Here is an 18,326-nt window from a genome sequence, read left to right as displayed (position 1 = left end):
GCAGCTGCTTAACAGAGTGATGATAAAACTAGCTCAAGTACTCATATTCTAGCCTCACTGTGGCTTTCTAAACCCTTTCCAGGTTCCCAGTGGTTTGTCACTGTGAGAATACTTTCTGGGACATTCATCTCCTTCACAAAACATCACCTCATCAGCAGGTAATGTGTGACATCCTCCCCGACAGTCCCAGGAGTGAAGGGAAAGATTTAATGAGCACAGACTCTCAGTCACTTCCTGATTAGGACTCAAAATGAGTTTACTTCATCTTCACCAGGCAAAAAAAAAAAAAAATCAAGTCTTGAAGAAGAAAAGGCAAAGTTTTAACTCGTGTATCTAAATGTAGTAAATTTCCTTTAAGAGTTTAGGCTGACCGATTATCACACGTTAAACTATTGCCTTGTCAACACCAGGACACTTGTCCACTAAACTACATTCAATACACATCTTTAACCAGCACTGCATACTCTGCTACAGCCCATTCCCAGCTTCTGCTGCTGAGAAGAACTTGGATCCCTCAGTTTAAGCCTCAGGGGATGTCTCAAGCCTCAGGCTCTTGCTGTGGTCCATGCAAGAAACAGAGGAGGAGGAGGAGGAGAAAGAGGAGACTTTTTCCCCCAGTCACGTCCCCACCCTTAGCAAGGGCTTGCATGGTGGTGCTGAATTGTCAGCGTGCCATCACAGCAGTGACACACTGTTCATCACCAGGCAGTGCTGACAGAACTGCATTTCCAGCTGCACCTTCTACATGACTATTATTCAGCTGCTCCCCATTCATTTAAATTGGGATTAAAAAAATCAACACCAGAGAGTTCTCAATGTGAGCAATAACCCTACCAAAGACTTCTAGAAAGCCTGTGCTCAAAGAAGATACAAGCACAAGGGGAAAAAAGGAGCAAATCTCCTTTTTTTCCCCATTATATCACAATCTCAGTTACAGAGTTCTTTCAGAGCTTTTACTTTTTGTGTGCCTGGCTCACATCTTCATGTGCATTAACAGGCAGTGTTGTACCCTAGTAAAAAAAAAAAAACACACATAAAAAAAGTCCCCCACAAACTAAAATTTCTGATCTGCAATGGGTTGAGTGTTCCTCAGGCAAAGCAAGAAGGTGGTAACACTGCAAATTCCAGGTGGGACACTACCTCTGTTTAGCTAGGCAAAGCAACAAGCTATTTTCTGTATGGTGGGTGATATCCACAGCCATATTCCAATTGCTGACAGAATGACATTATTCATCTAGCAGAGTTTTTTTTCCCTATTTCAATATGGAACATTTTCAGAAAATATATATAACAGAGTCATTTAGGCACAGCTCACTTAGGGCTGACTTGACACAAATTTATTGGGTAATTGCCTCATTGGCCTCAAACTGCTGGGTCAACTATTTTTCTTCTTGGGTTTCATTTTTGTAATGAATCCTTTGAAAATCTATTTAGAAGGAAAAAAAAAATTCAATCTCTTCCAAGGAAAAGAGTGGGTATTCATGATATTTTACATCAACTAAATATTACACAGTTTTTGAGAAAATTTGACTTTAGTTATCATGGACTCTCACGTTCATGACATTTTGATGTTTGTAGTTAAAAGCAAGTGTAAGCATTTGTATTACACACACACCAGGTACATACATCCCATGCAACCACGTCAATATAGGCCATATGGATATTAACATATTTATGCAAATATGCTAATCTGACTACAAGGAGATACAATGTCTGTCCATGGGTAAAATCAGTGGGGGTGGGGAGAATCAACCCAAGGTTAAACTATCACTCTTCCTTCCATGAGCTTTTCTACTAAACCTGAAACACACTCAAGTAATAATTTTGAAGTGACACTAGCTGTCCCAGAGGAAAAGGGTTTTTTTTTCTTTTCCATGAGAAAGGGATAGATTTTGCCAAGCCATCTTCCACAGGTAGGTCCAGCAATAAAAATTAAACAATCACTAGGATAAAAATAGGAGAATCCAGTAACTTATTTTAGGGGAAAACTATTTACTTTTAGCCATCACTGCCAGCTTTATCTCTAATTAATGTGAAATCGCAATAGAAATTCTGTCCAATCTATGTGAATTTGGAAACTTGCTTTAAGCAAGTCTTTTCTTCCACATTTGTCTACAGCTGAGATTCCTGAAGACAACCTGCACAGTCTGAGCCAGTACATGCCTCCAGATAGAGCTCAACAGAGCAAGAATATTTCTCCTACTTCTCCAGGTTTTGTTTTTCCAGTAGAAGAAACTCAACTCTCCTACTAAAGGATGAGAAGAAGGAAGAGCAGCATATTTGATCTGTTATTTTCGAGCAGTCAGCTGGAACTCTACTGTATGTGGTCAAGAGGAGGGGGGACACACTCTTACTCATGTGTGCAGAACAGCAACAACAGCTCAGGATTAGCTGCAGACAGAAAGACCATATAGGATTAACACAGTGAACCAGTCATCATGCTTACCAGAATATTCAAGAGCAAAACATTCAGAGGATTTCAGGACAGGATTTAGCAGAATTTGACTGAAAATAGCACCACATTTTGAATAAGCTTTACTGAATACCACAGCACCCAGCACCTTTTGGCTGAGATGACTTGATGTACATTGATTTTAGAAGCATTTCTTGTGCAACCATGCACAAGACTTGGTGCACTGGAAAGGATGGAATGCTGGCAGAAAGGTGTCTGTACTCTGCTCCAAAGTGCAGGCAAGAGCCTTCCCTGCAGCATTAGGAACTTTTAAACAACTGAAACTCAAGATAAGTGTTGTTACTGTCAGAGGCAGAGTCAGGAGCCCAACACCATTCAATCAGCTTCTGCTGCTGAATTAATGGCTTCATTTTTGCTTTTTTCTTTATGCAACACTGACTGCTGTGACAACCTTACTTGTGCTAGGGGTTCTCAGTAATGACAAAAGGCATACTCTAAGTTTGGTATTTCACATTGGATTACCTGCATTAGAAGAGTGTATTAAAAGAAAAGAAGGGTTATTGCTATTATGGCGAAACCTGGCTCTGCATCACTTCAGCAGCAGGGAGCTGAAGTGCTCCTGGAACAGCTGCCTGTGCTCCTTCTCACAAACATTACAGCAGCTTCCCTGGAGGAAGTGCAGCATCATTCTTGGATCTACACAGATCCATCGTTGCTTCCATCTGACAGGACTTAGCAGAAGACAAGGATGAGTGGAAACAAGCTGGCAAAGGAGAAAACAGTCCCTGTGCTTCTGCACCACCGAGCGCTCCCTCGCTCTCTCCAAACCAAAGTTCCTCCTTGATACCATTTCCCACATTGCAGAAGGAGCCACACAACAACAAGCAACAGGTTCACATCCCAGCCCTTTGCTGAGCCAGCCCCTGCATCAGAGGAGCCCTTTGCACACACTACAGCCTCCCAGGCTGAGCCAGCCTTTGCATTTTTTTGCTCATTTTTCCTTGGGCACTGCAGAGTAGAAAATAAGCATAATTAACAACATAAAGCTCAAGCTGCTGAACCTGGTAGCTCAATTCAAAAACAAGCTCCATACATTCATGCCATGTGGGTGTGCTAAAGAAGTCTTATGAATTGTCTATGCAAGCACTGCCCTAAATCTTTTTTGGCTGCCAATTCCAGCTGCTACACTATAAACCATTCCCACTAACAGGCACACAGACTGATACCCAAGTAGCCAGAGCACAGCAAGGACAGCAAATACATCACAAGTGATAAAGCTGTTGGTGTTACACGATACATAACCTAACCCAGCACACTCCACCAGTGCCTGGACAGTGCTCTTCAAGTGCCACTGGCACCCCCAAATAGTCACTCCCACAGCTCCCACACTCACTAACAGCCCTTTTTCAACTGCAGCCTTGGCCAACCTTTGAGCAGACACATATTGAGCTTGTCCATATTGCACACTCTTGGTTTATTTTTCAACACCTTTTTTGGCAATTTACACAGCAGCAAACGATCAAAGGTGCACAACGATCCTAGTTCATGGTCAGCTTGGCCATTCATCCACAGAAAATGGATACACAGAAAGGCAGCTGCAATATGTGAAGCTGTTGCAGCCACTGGTCATGCTTTACCTGAACTGTGGGCAAAATAGGCTGATCACTCTTCATCACTATTAACCCATTGATATGTAAAAATTAATAAATAAAACAATTCAAGCCTTGCTTGCAAATTCCTCTGAAACTGCCAGCAGAAAAAAGCAAACCCTTCCCAGTGTAACAGCAGGCACAGATCACCAGCTAAGTTAGCTCTAAAGGCAAATATTCCATTTTCAGTGAGAGATGCAGTGGGCCATAATATGAATAAGAAACAAAGACCCCTTTCATTCTGCTGACAAATACAGTATAGCATGTCACAAATCACAAGGGGAGCAGACAACACAATGACAGCAATTAAATGGGTGTATTTTTATTAAGAAATACATACAATAATGACTGACTGTGTACACTCTCCCCCTCCCCAAGCCTTCAAGAATTAGACTGGCAAACATGGCTGTGCTTAAGGATGTTACTTCTGTTAGACAGAAAACTCTCTTAAAGGAAGGGTCCATCCAGCCAGTGCAGCAGGATGCACACAGAGGCAGACAGAGATGTTTTGTTTGGCTTTATGCATGTTGTACACCTTGTTTATTGCCACTAACACGGCTTCCCCAACTCATTCCCAATCGATGTATTTCTGGAGAAGCTGAAAAAAAAAATATGCCCCCTTTTTAACTCTTTCGCTGCTGAATTCCAACCGAGACACCAATTCCTGCCTCCCTTTTCCCTGCCCTCCGCCCTGGTGACCCAGACTGCTCTCGGGAGATTCAGCCCTCACACCTGCTTCGTTTGGGGGAATATTCGCAGAAAAAAGGACCCTTTGGCCCTGCTATGCCTTTAAGCTGTGACCAGCCTCTCTGAGCCTGTCCCCCCATTGCTTGCCAGGGCCAGCACAGGGCAGGGCTGCCCGAACCCCGTCCGGGCAGTGACCCCGGGCCGGTTCTCGCCTCCCGCTCTCCCTGCGGCCGCGCCGGAGCCGCCGCGCTTCCAGCCGGGATGAGCGCATCCCTGGCGGGGTTCTCCTTCCTGCCCCCTCCCCGCCTGAGCCGCGGGAGAACAATGCGGGGACAGACATTTAGCAACACCTGCTGTATCGCATTAATATGCACAGGGATGTATGGATGGTTTTTCCCATCCAGCACTAAGCCCGCATTGTTCGGGGCGATCCATCAGTGGATGGCTCCCCCCACCCCCAGCGCCGGCCCCACAAGCCCCCTTCTGACATGTCCCCTTGTCTCCCAGCCCGGGCTGACGACCACGTTTAGGAATGCACTTCATTAAATCGGAGCTGCCCCATTCCAACCTGCAATGCGGAGGCAGTACAAAGCCAGCGCCACGCTTCCTCCCGCATTTCTTTCAAAAGCCCCATTGTTCGGCAGGCATCTGGTCCTGATCTCAGCCTATTCGTGCCCATTGACCCCGCTTTTCGCAGCACACCCGCTCGCCAACGGGCCTCACGTAAAGCCTGCTTGATGAATTAAAAAGCAGCACTAGCCATCTGTCCTCCCAGGCTGGGCTCGGGCTGCCAGCCCCGCTCCTTCCCAGCCCCGCATCCCGACCTGCGGCTCAGCAAACACGCACCCACAGCCCGCACAATTGCCGCTTTTCATTCCTCGCGTTAGCATCTAGGAGAGAGGGGAGGGAAGAAAAAGGGACAGAGAATACAACAGAACATTCTCACTTGCCTGAGTCCTTCGAAATTCAAGCACAAATACAAGATTAATCCTTCCTTTGTGAGGTCTTGTCTTTAAGTCGTGGTATGTAATGATCCTCAGCACTGCAGCAGAGGGGAATAAAAAATGCAGGGATCATAAGCAGGGGGAGGACAGGGCTTACTTACATCAGGGTTTCTGCCACATGACAATAGGTTTGAGAGGGAAGAATAAGCTGGCAGCAGCAGCTGACAGTGCAAAAGGGAGAATGCAGAAGCCTGCCTTTTATATTATTGGTGACATTTCTAACACATGACAACAATTTCCATCTGTATTTAAGCTGCGAGTGTGAGGAAAAGAGCATTACATCACGACTCCTCTATTCCTAGGGGCTGTGGAATATGTAGGCCAGAGGGATTAAAAAGCACCTGTGTATACTGGAGATCTGAAATACCACAAGGCAGATTTCCCCCCCTCACTTCTTTCTCCCTCACCTTTTTTTTTTTTTTCCTCTATCACCTGCACTGAGCTGCTGTTTGAAAATATGCCCAGGGAAGTGCAAAATGGTATTGTCCTAGTTAGCAAGGCTCAAGCATGGGGGAACGATGCAAATATGTGTTTCTGGCTCTGTCTCTCTCTCTGTAGGAGATACAGCACTCATTTTTGCAAGCAGTTGGACAGAATACAGAGCATCTTCCTGTTTTCTCCTGTGCTTGTCCCAAGGGCTTCGAGTTTCTCTTAAGGTACCAACTTTCATCTCCCTTTTAAGTCTGCAGGGAATTTCAGTGACAGCAGCAACAATGATTTCCCCACTCCCCTTTCTTTTACAGCCAACACATGCCTGTATCTTTTTAAAAGTAAACATCCAGAACAGGGCAAAGATATTTTGGAAAAAGCACTTGACTGCTTCAGAGCCAGCAGGTGTCCGTCTTGGATGCTTTCCACATATCTCACAGGACACGATTGCTTAGATGCAGCTTGGAAATCCTGAGGGACTCCAGCCTTGCAAGGAAATCTGCTCCCCTGCAGCTCCAGGGCAGCTTTGCTGGGGCTGCTGCAGCTGCACTGAGACAGGCAGGGACATGGGAATCCCGAGGATGGCATGGGAAGCACTGCTGGGGTGGGCACAGGGCACTGTAGGGCCAACTCCTGCCACTGTTCCCATGGCTCAGGGGGTTCAGCACCATTCCTGCTCTTGGAACAACCAGGATTTTGAGCCACACCAGCCGAGAGCCATCGCTGGCAAAGCAGCTGTGTCCAGCTGTGAGCACAGGACACAGCTCACAGGTTCACAGCACCTGTGTGAAAGGGCCAGAAAGGGAAAACATCATCCTCTCCCACCCCCAAACCCAGCAGCAAAGACAGACACTGCTCTTGCTGACATACCCAGTCCTCAAAAGTGCTTGAACTAGGTATGGGCAAAACATCACAGAGTCAGCAACCCTTGCATTACCTTTATAGGAGATATGGCCACACACTCACAGGAGATTGGACTGCTTATAAACAGTCTTAAATTTATCTGACATCAGTATTTTCATGAAAACACCATCTGGGTTAAGGTGCTGGCCCCATTATATGTCTCTTGTTTAAAAAAAAAAAAAAAAAAGGACAAAAATTCTTTGCTCAAGATCACCTTCCTGATCTTTCAACACTGGCCTCTTGGAGCCATAGACTGTTTTTTGGATATATGTCTGGTCAGCTCAAAGCTGCTGTGGGAACTCCAAAGCCTTTGATAATGTTGGGTTTAGAATATTGCACTCAGTAAATCTGGAAGACTGCAATATGAAAATAAATTACTCTGAATTCCTCGCCCCTCCTCTTCATGTCCACAAAATAAAAAAAATCTGCATGAGCCACACTGCAACTCTCTCAACCAGATGAAACTTCAGTGAGGCAGTACCTACATGGAACATTCCAGAAAAATAAACCTCTTTATTAAAAAAAGAAATGGAGTATTTTACTTTAGATTTATTCAGAGATGCAGCTCCCCAGTCACTTATGGAAACTCTTTCATAAGATTTAGAAGAGGGGAAAACGGAAACAATGAAATGACTTATTTTTAATCTGGGGTTTAAAGGCTTTTTTTCTTTCAAAAAAAAAAAAAGTCCCACACACAAAGAAAGAAATTCAATGCAAACCTCTGTTTCTGTATCATGAAAGCCCATTCCAGTACCAGAGTAATCAATTTCTCAGAGCTTGTGTGGTCTGCAGCAAAAGCCAAAGAAGTTATTTAAGTTTATACAGCCTTCAGCATTTTGATGGCTTGCTTTTGAAATACGACATGTTTAAATTTTATATCTTTTTTTACAGTTAGTTATGTCTTAAGAAAATGGTTGCTCTTGGTAGAAAAAATAGAAGGAAGAGAGAATAAATGAAATTCAACCTGGTTTTGAGCTGTTTGCCCATTCTAAAATCAGAGTAGTTCAAAGTTGCACCATGAAAAACTATTACAATTTTAATTACAGCTCTCATCATTATATTATACTCAGTCTTAATTTAGCATCAAACACTTTGGCTTATGTGACCAGAAAAGAAGTACTAAATAAGAGTGGTGCTCCAACAGCAAGAGTTTATTACCAGATAAGCATCCACAGAAATTTACAGGAACAGCAAAGCAAATACTTTGTCAGATGTAAGAATTCTCTACCTTTTCTAGAGCTGAATGTCATAAGCAAATCATAAATCACTTCAGGATGGGGAAAGGAGTCTTTGTCCTTACGGTAACCCCAGCTTCCCACCACGAAAGAAGGCCATCTTGAGACAAGATTTTACAGCTGGGATTTAACTCACAGGGTGGAAAAAGTGTGAGATAGAGCACTCTTGTAGGTAGGAACAAACTTCTGCAACAGAGTTCTCATTCTTTCATCAGCACGTTTTGGATCCAATTCACTTACCATGTGGGAACAGCAAATGGGGAACAAACTGTGAATTCAAATAACTGTAAACTCAGCAAGATGTGGAAATAAAACACAGATGGTGCACTTCAGATTAGGGGTCAGCATTTCAGCGTCGCTTTCCACTTTTACATTGTGATAGGTGATGTGTAACAACCACCTTCTCCCTGAGACAGCACTCTGATCAAACCATGACTCACTTAGGAAAACAAGAGGCTCCTTGGAAGCCTCCTGCCAGTCGAGACGAGCTAAGGTTACTTGGTTAAGCTGCGGGTTTTGCTGCTTGGGGATTAATGTTTAGGAGTGGAAATTGTCTCTACTAGACAGACATGGCTGACAAAGGTTCCTTCAGCATTTCCATCTTCCTGCAGGCTGCAGCAGGGCTGCTCTGCCTGGCAGGGCTCTGCCCAGTACCCACACAGTCCCCTCTTCACCATCCACATTTCCAGCAAGAGTTTGCAGACCTGTTTGCAAAAGCCAAATGCTGCCAACATTCCCAAGTACCAACCCTTAGAAAGTGCTCAGTCCTAAAACACCCCTGCAGGTCTGCATCTTGCTTGCCTGAGCACTGGGTTAATTTTATTCTCTCAGATCCATTTTGTCCACAATCTGAGGAACGGAATTTAGGATGACTTTATTCTAGCTATGAAGTGTTAGCTGCATGCCTAGGGCCCTCTAGAAAAGGGTTGTCTGCCTGTAAGCACAAGTTCAAAGGAGAAATAAAGGAGTAAGTACAGATTAGATGACAGAAGAGCTGTAAATCTATAGGAGCTTGAAATGCCAGATAGAGAGGAGCAGGAGTGATTGTAAGGTGATTATTACCTTCAAAATATGCCGGAGGTTGTTTATCAAATCAGAGTTAATGAGGGAGAAATCTAATAGAACTATAATATTAAATTTACCACTTTAATGGTATCATCAATGTTCTATAATGTGGGCAATTTACTGAATGTCTGTCAGTGTGATTCTCCAGTGTGGTTAGTTACACAGGAGCAGCACTATTGCACCTCATCAGCTTTTCCCTCCCAGAAAACACTGGAATTTTGCGGAGGATTGCTAAGTGAGATAGTAATCTATATCTTTAAAGTGATGGAAATGCAAAAAATGGGAAAGATATTTATGAACATGATGGGATGTTCACATTCCTGGAAGAACTAGGTCCAGCTCTGCCCCACTGTTGAGTCCAGCCTTCCTATTTCTGCACATACAGTGTCCTGCTGGGTTTTCTATGACTCTCTTTCACATCTAGCAACACTTGCTGCTGTCCTGAAAACCCTCTATATCTGGATTTAGGAAAATTGCTAATAACCTCATTATTCAAGCACATTTTCAGCTCTCCTGTGTGATCCCCCTCCAAACAAAAGAAAACACTAAAAAACACACACCCTAGAAAAACATGAACAAAGATGGGCTCATAAATCAACACTTATATGAAAAAAAGTCAAAATACCTAGTGTCAAGGTTTTGATTACTAATTCAAAAGCCCTGTGAACAGTAGGAAATGGTAATGCTGTGTTTATTAATAGCCATCTCCTCATGCATTCAAGGAAGAGCTTGCTAAAAGCAGCAGCAGCTTCTTAATGTGGAGCTCCTCCTTCCCTAAGCATCTGCTCCAGCCCCTCTGTTCTGAGGTTTGCCAGCTCAAATCCCTAATACAGCAAAGATCACCTGCATATGTTTTCAACATATGACAAATGTCCCATTAAGTAACTTTTGGTACTTGAGTTGCCATGATGGCCTAAGATAAAAAACAAAATACCATCAATATCTCTAATAAGCCTTTTTATAGGCCTTTCACCAACATCAACTTCTGTTTACTGTTTTTTTCCCCCAGGTAAATGAAATGTTAAACTTGAAGTTCAATGAAAAAGTGCAGGTAGAGAATGAATGAAGTATGAAATACAATTCAAGAGCAGATGACACTTCCAAAGGTCTTTGATGAGGTTTTCCTCCATATTCAGCTGAAAAAGACCATGCAAGAAGAACTGCCAGATCACTATTCACCTGATTACTCTGTGATACACCTCTCATTCTGAAGATACATTAGACTTTTAAAGAGCCATTTATTAAGCATTTCTATTTAAATAAAAATTTTCACAATCCACAGTGAAACAGATGTATTCCCTCTTAAATCACTAATTAAGAGCAGTCTGGGACATTAACAAAGCCCTTTAAAAGGAATTCAGAGAACTAGTGTCCCCCTTAAATAAATCTGTTCTGGCAAGGACCCAGGAATCTTGACTTCATAACTCAAAGCTCTAATTATTCAATTGAACATCATAGAAAAAAGATACATCTAGACTGTTAAGACTAATAAGAAAGATTTATTTTTCCTTCAATAGAGACAGAAATACAAATATTTATTCTATCTTTTCTACCCTCTTATTCACTTGGGGTGGGGGGAAGGAAATCAGTGAAGATGAATTTTCAGAGTTATTCCCAGTAAAGGTACTGGATATGACTCTCCCCAAAGAAAACCAGCTAGCAGAATCTAAACAGCTTTATAAATTATTCCATGGCTAATCTCCTCTCTGCTGAAATAAAGACAAAAACGATTTAGAGGACAAATACAGCATGCTTTATGTGAGGAAGCATGTAGTGTTAAAAAAAAGAAGGATAACTGTTTGAAGATGAAATGTGACAAGTCTGCATGCCCATCAAACCATCAGGAGCTGGCATCTGCCACTGCCCCCCTGGGCTCAGGGACTGTCACGGTAGCAGGACCAGGACGTGTGACTGGGAATCACACAGGAAACTCCTCCTCTACCATCCCACTGGCTTTGCCCACGCTGTACTGCAGGTATCACACTGGGCCAGAAGAATCTCGAGTAAATGTGATTTTACAGGTGCTCCTTTTTAAATACTGACATCTTTGATGGGAAGAGCAGGAGTTTTGTAATGGTGAAACCACCAGCACGGCCAAGCATGAACACACCTACACAGTGATGGGTGCTCTCTGCAGGGAGTTAATCATGAAGTACCAAATATGAAGCCCAAATACAAATGTGAGTGGAAAAGCAGGTTAAAGAACAGCTACACATTTAATTTTACCTCGCTTTAAAACAATCCTTTTGCTTGGAGCACTCCTTCTCTTGCTTTGTAGCATAATCAATACACTGAAACCCTTGAACAGATGCATGGTGATAGCTGAAAAGAAATCAAACTTCCTAGAAATCTAAAGCTGTGGCACTGCAGCCATCAGCAAAGATCTAATCAGGACCCTGGGACATCATATGAAACTCTATGGCAGGACAGAGGCAGTTTTGAAGTAAATAACATGGGGTAATTCATCTCCAGCCCTTCAACCCCCAAACAGCAGTACCTGCTCTCTGATTCCCTCTCTGCTCTCCCAGAGACTCTCACCTTGGAAGCCTTTATGTTTGAAAACAAATGCACAGGCACTGATTGCACTGCACCTAAATATCCACTCGCAGCTGCTCTGCCAGAGCACAAAGCAACTGCAATGAAAAACCTGCAAAATTAAGTACACTGGGGAGTAACAAAGAAAACAAAGAAAACTGGCCGTGTAATCTCTTCCCACACTCCTTACCCAAATCTCCTTTGGCAAGTGCCATGGGAGAGCATAGAAGGCTGAGCTCCTCTGCTTTGTACTGTTCTCTGGTGCCTCATGCAATTCCAACTGGGTGTACAGTGGAACACAAAAAAGCTATTCCTCACAAATGGGGAAGCAGATGGAGCAATATTTGCCATCGTAAGTGCTTTTATTTCCAAAATTAAAAAACAAAACAAACAAACCCGCCCCCAAACAATAGTTTCACTGGCACAAAACGTGCTATTGATCTGAAAGGACAGACCAGATGGGAGAAAGGTCCTGAAGTCTTCTAGATTAAACAACAATTGTCTATAGAAAGGAACTAAACTACAGAAATATTGGTCGTGTTGCTCAGAATAGGGTATTATTCTCTCTTTTAAAAGTGAAAACACATCTGGTTCACTAATTAGTGAATGAATTATATCCTTGAAAACTGCAGGCGACGCTGCTGCAATTTGGCACTCCCTGGAACACAGGTATAAGGATTTTCTAAAGTCAGTGGTTTTACTCAGGATACAGTCCCTGCTGAACACAGGACAAATCAAATGTGTGCACACTGGCTGGCATAGAAAATATACCTCATATTATACAGAGTTAGATTTACTCACAAGCAAATATTCTTAAGAAAAATTAATTTTACATACTGCTGGTATCCATATGCTGCAACCCAGTGATAATGGCACTATTTTAAAAGTACTTAAAACTTTTTTCCTAACATAAATCTTGTAAAACAATTATTTTTATGTGTTAGAAAAAAGTCTGCTGCTCCTCACCTTATCAGGGAGGGTATTCAAATGAACATTTCATGGACCCTGCAAATATTTCTCATTACAAAAGCAGAATTACACCTCTAGGAAGGGAACTGCAACAAAAGGTACTTGGATAATAAATACAGCTGCAGGTCTGGAAAGCTTTTGAGAATTCAAAAACATTTGTGTACATAAACTGATGATTTATTGCCTGGGAAGAAAACTAATGTGCACTGTCTGCGATTCTGTTTATCCTTAATAAAAATTAGTAACTAAAAATAACTTTGAAATTGTAACTCAAATATGCACATATGTTAAAACACATTCATTTGTAACATAAAGGTCTATGCTTCACTTCAGCAATTTTCCCCAGTATACTGATACACTTTTATGCTCTCTATTCTAATGAAAAGAACCTTCTGTAAGCTGGTTTGCATATCCCTTTTATCAATTCATTCTGAAGTTCAGAAATACTAATGGGGGAACCCAGAGCTATTGGACTTTAAAAACTATCCTGGGAAATCACTTAAGTCTGCTCATTTGACAGGAGTTCCATCACACCCAGCCCATTCAGTCCCTCTAGTCCTCCACTACCTGCAGATGATGGTAGTCATGCACAGAACAGCTTATCCAGCTCCTGGACAAACTAAACTGCCCTTTGGAAGTTCAATTATCCATGAAAATCTTGAATTAAGAGAATAAGTTTCAATGTGCAGTCTACAATCACTTACTAAAGTTTGTCCTATAAAAACTGTTCAATATTACTGGTTTTGCTTATAAACGAGACTTCTCCTTTGCACCAGGAGATCACTTGGAACAGAGAAACTTACTCTCAAACTTCCAACTGAAATGTGAGAGCTCAGGCCAGCTAGGTGCCTCAGTGCTGTTGGCTTTTTCTGAGCCTCCTCACAGGTCACGCAACACTTACAACTATTGATTTTTATCCATTTCTTTCCATTTTGCTCCATGTTCCTCTATAAGACCAAGCACAACAGCTGGAGCTACTGTGCTGTAATTGAGGACAGAGGAACAGATCAGACTCTGGGAAGGTGACAGAACAGACAGCAGGAATGAAAGTGGTAAATCTCTAACATTCAGATCTCCAGCCAATTAATCCCAGGACATGTACTTGTTTTGGGGAAGTCAATCAACTGTTGAATGATGACCTCCTGACATTTTAAAAGCCAATTTTGTGAAGAAAAGGGGAAAAATAAAAAGAAGAATGCCCTATAGTGTCTAGTCTGACTTAACTCTAGGCTAGCCACTGTTGCCTTTTCATCTACCATCAAAAAGACCATGCACCTTCCAGAGCTTTGCTTCTGAAGACTGCAGCCTGGCAAGGAAAGGAACGGCACAGGATGAAATAGGATTAGCTGTTATTCCAGACAGGTCTGCACCAGGTATACTGCAATGGCAAGTAAAGGTACAGACACCAGACCCACCACAGCTCCTCTGCATGTCACACAGGACTGAAACAAGTGGAGAATCAAGTAAATGGAAAAAAAAAAAAAACACAAAATCAAACAACATACTGAGATAAGCTTTTATGGAAGTATCATCTTTCTGATTCCTCTTGATGCACTTTGAAAAGAAAACAGCTGCCAGGTTGTTGAGTATAAGAAACTAGGACAAATAGCCAGTACTGCATGTTTATGTTAATCACATACCCTCTGCCATCATTTCAAAAACAATTCTGTGTGTTCAGCCTTCTGTGAACAGTGGTTTGGACAGGCTGCTGAATTAGTACCTTAAAGTAAGTTGCTATCACATATCTTTCTCAATAAACACCATTGCACAGACATCCCCAGTAGGGCAGTTTTGAAATACCTATTTAATGGATATACTCTTACATGAGCTTCCAACTAATCACAAATTCCCCCAGGTGAATCTTCACATACAACAATCTTGTTCGGGAAAGTCCTGCTCCTAGAAACACTCTGAAACCTAAAGCCAGAATGTCAACACACTGCATCACTGACCCTCAGCCTCCCCCAAATCACACCAACTTCTGTGAGCACAGATGGACTCAAATGTGGCACAGGGTGCCCCAGCAAGATGCCTCACACGGTTGATAAACCTTCTCTCTTGCTCCCAAGTGTTTGGGCTGGAAAAATTGAGCTGCAGTAAGTGAAATCCACTCTAGAAGTAAGGTGTGGACCAGGTCTTTGCATCAGTCAAAGCACTTCTGGTAGAGGCATGGCCAAGGGGTAATCATGGAATTGTTGTCATCTCACAGAATAGTCCAAGCTCAATGGAGCCATTAACTACCCCAAAACAGAGCATTATTTCTGGTCATCTTCACCAGGCACATCAAAACACAGGAAAAATGTGGTACTTCAAAACAAAAGAAGGAAAAGGATAGTTAAAGGCTGGACCAACATAATACTAATCTGGATGATGTATTGATGGATTTTTGTCTAGTTTTGACAATGGAAACTACATACCAGGAACGAAAACAGTAATTCATCTGAACATCTATGAAAATAACTTTGCTCAAGTTTTAAAATCCTGATTTTTCCTAAGCAAAGGACAAAAATATTCCAAAGTAAAGGCTTGGGTGAAGTTTACAATGCAATGAAAGCCTCAGGAAGTCAAGGAAGTGACAACCCAGTGGTGGTTCATGTGAAGTAAAAGCTGAACTGTGCTAACTCTTCCAAAGATTTGTCCATTGTAGCATGGCTATAACCACCTATACACCATCCAAATATATGAATAGGTGCCCTGCCTCTCTTCCTTACTCTGTCTTGGTCCTAGCTCATGCTGCTGCTGAAGTTGTAAACTCAGAGGAGAATGCCTTGGGTCTGTAAATAAACCCGTGGGTTTGGTGTGACAGGAACAGCAGAGCACTCGCAACTCACAACAACCAAACTTGGAGGCCACCTGGAATCTTGTCACAGCTGTTGTTTACTACAGAGCATTGCAGGAAAAAATCAGCTCAGTGGGGAGCTGGGAGCTGAGGGGATGAGGACTTGGAGAAAGCGTGCTGGAGGGGCAGATGGCACTGAGGAGCAGGGGAAGAATTCAGTTTGCAGAAATGTGTGTGTGGTTTGCCAACTTATTTCAACTATACTTCACCTTCGGGTCTATTTCAAGGTCTCATTTGTTTATGATGGTTCACAGATTTAGGGATCAAATCCTCTGATCTCTCAGAAAACAATCCTGTGTCACCCTACAGGCAAATGCTCCTATTGTCCCTGGGAGCTGACATCATCTCACTCATTCTCAAGGGTTCACCAGGAAATAAATCAAACTCTTAACCAACTCTCCTAAAAAAATCTAAATGATGCTTAAGCAGTGTGTCATTGACAAAATAATGAGGTTGAGCCAAACATCCTGCATTTTTCCTCCCTTCTGCTTGACCTCTGTCTTCTACAAAAGCTGTCACAACTTCACTCACTTCAGAGCCAAGCACACGATGGGCACACGGCTGTGTGGGAAACAGAAACCTTCTGGGTTTTCTCACCACCTGCACCAAACCAATCAGGCTGAATCACGTGCTATTCTCACCAGAATTTCTGGGCAAGAACTGGTTAACAGCACCTTTTTGCATCTTGAATTTACTACTTATCACTTAATTTAGCGCTTATATTAGTGCAATAAAAAGCAGCTGTCATGCTCAGTCCAAGTGACCTTGTGTTCTTGTTTGTGTTTACCACATAAGCATCAGGGAATTCCATTTTCAAAATACAAGACTTCATAATCCATTAGCACTAGAGATTGGTCCAGGGCTCTGGATTTACTGGTCACGTGCGCCAAGGAATAAAAATATGAGCATACAGCCAGATTAATCTCCAGACCTGTAAAGCATCCCAACCCACCAGGCAGCAGTCTCATTCCAAGCCATATACAAATATTAGCATCATTCTTAAAAGCTACCATTAATACCATCCCCACAGTAAATGAAGCAAAAATTAAATGCTACCTGCCCAACAATTTAGAAAGTGTGGAGATACACAATAACTAACACCACTTCTCAGGTTTTCCACTTGTTTCATAAGTGAAACAGAAGTACTGATGTTCTTAATATACCAACAACCCACATCACCCCCAGCTATTTTGAAAAGGCAGGAATCACTTTCACTGCTCTTAATTTTAAATCAAAAGCAAGTCCAAGCAGCTTAGCTCGCCATCAAGTTCAATAAATCAGATAAAAGAATCAATGGAAAACATTTCAAAATGTAACCTTGGTAACGTGCAAAATACTTCCCCAGAACTTACACTCATTTGCTTTATTTGCTGTTTTAGGAAATGAAATATCACACATAGGCAGAAGGGCATTAGTATCACAACACTGCATCTCCCAAGCCAACACTGCACGTGCTCTCCTGGAAGGCACTTTTTGCAGTATGCCCTAAAAATCTGCAGCCTGCCAAGCTAGGTGATTGAAAAATAATCACATTTCACGTTGACAAAATGGCAAATGGAAGTGTTCAATAGTAAACAGTAATCCATATTTATTCTTTATGTCCTTTTATGTTCTTTAAACATAATTTGTTTAGTGCTTTTCACTGATAAAATGAGCATAAATTCAATGGTGTTATAACAGCATCTGCCATTTGAAGAATCAACATTTGTCAGTGTTACCACTCTATTTTAACTGGTCTTACACAGCCCTCCTGCACGCAACACTTAGACTGAAAATGACTACTACTGTGTGTACCACTATGTGATATTTGTTGGCAAATACTGATTTTTGAATTGCAACATAATTATTCAACATTTATATAAGTCTACCAGGATGAACCATCTCTGATTCACAACGAGGCAGAAAACTCCAAATTATTTTGCTGCTTATCTCAGTATCCTATAACTAAGATGTTTACTTATTCCATCCTGATCTAAAGGGCATATAATTATTTCCACCACTCAGCCAAATTAAGCAAATAAAGCTTTTTCTTAGAAGAGTATTCCCTGCCACCTGGAGAATGTCAAACAGAGGTGCAACAAAGTAGGATCACTCTCCACTCTTTGTATGTCTTCCCAAAATGCCAAGGACACTCTCATTTTGAGTAATGATTCTGACCTTCTAAGGATTACCATGCTCCTAAGAACCAGAGTTCTTAGTTTTTCTTCTCGTTTTGGTTTTTTTTTTTGCTTTTTTTTTTCAATTGGTTTGTTGTTTTGGTTTCTTTTTTTTGTTTGTTTGTTTTTGTTTGTGTTTTTGGGTTTTTTGGTCTGGTTTTTTTTTGATTTGTTTTTGTTTTGTTTTGTTTTTGTTTTGGTGGTTTTTTTTTTGTTGTATATTGGGGTTTGTTTTTTTTTTTTGGTTTGGTTTTTTTGAGTGAAAGTGAGCATTTCATTTTCAGCTTTGCTAACTCTTTGCTTATCCCCTACATGAATCAAGGACGACCTTCCAAGAGTGGCAGATGCCTTCAACAATGGCACCCAGCCATAAAATGCTGTTCAAGTCTATAAGCTAAACAAGCATCAGAAATAAAGTTCTGTTCAGGAAATAAAAATAGAA

The 18,326-nt window shown here is 41.9% G+C and overlaps 1 protein-coding gene across 7 annotated transcripts in view; it reads right to left on the bottom strand.

Moving 5' to 3' along the window:
- The window catches only part of MAGI1 (membrane associated guanylate kinase, WW and PDZ domain containing 1), a 333,482-nt gene that overhangs the window by 147,927 nt on the left and 167,229 nt on the right, over nt 1-18,326 (bottom strand). The gene's annotated exons all lie outside the window — the stretch shown is intronic.

The sequence above is a fragment of the Vidua macroura genome, chromosome 13, assembly GCF_024509145.1.
Source record: "Vidua macroura isolate BioBank_ID:100142 chromosome 13, ASM2450914v1, whole genome shotgun sequence".
NCBI lineage: Eukaryota > Metazoa > Chordata > Aves > Passeriformes > Viduidae > Vidua > Vidua macroura.
The sequence above is the reverse complement of the archived record's forward strand: the minus strand, read 5'-3'. Positions and strand labels throughout refer to the sequence as shown.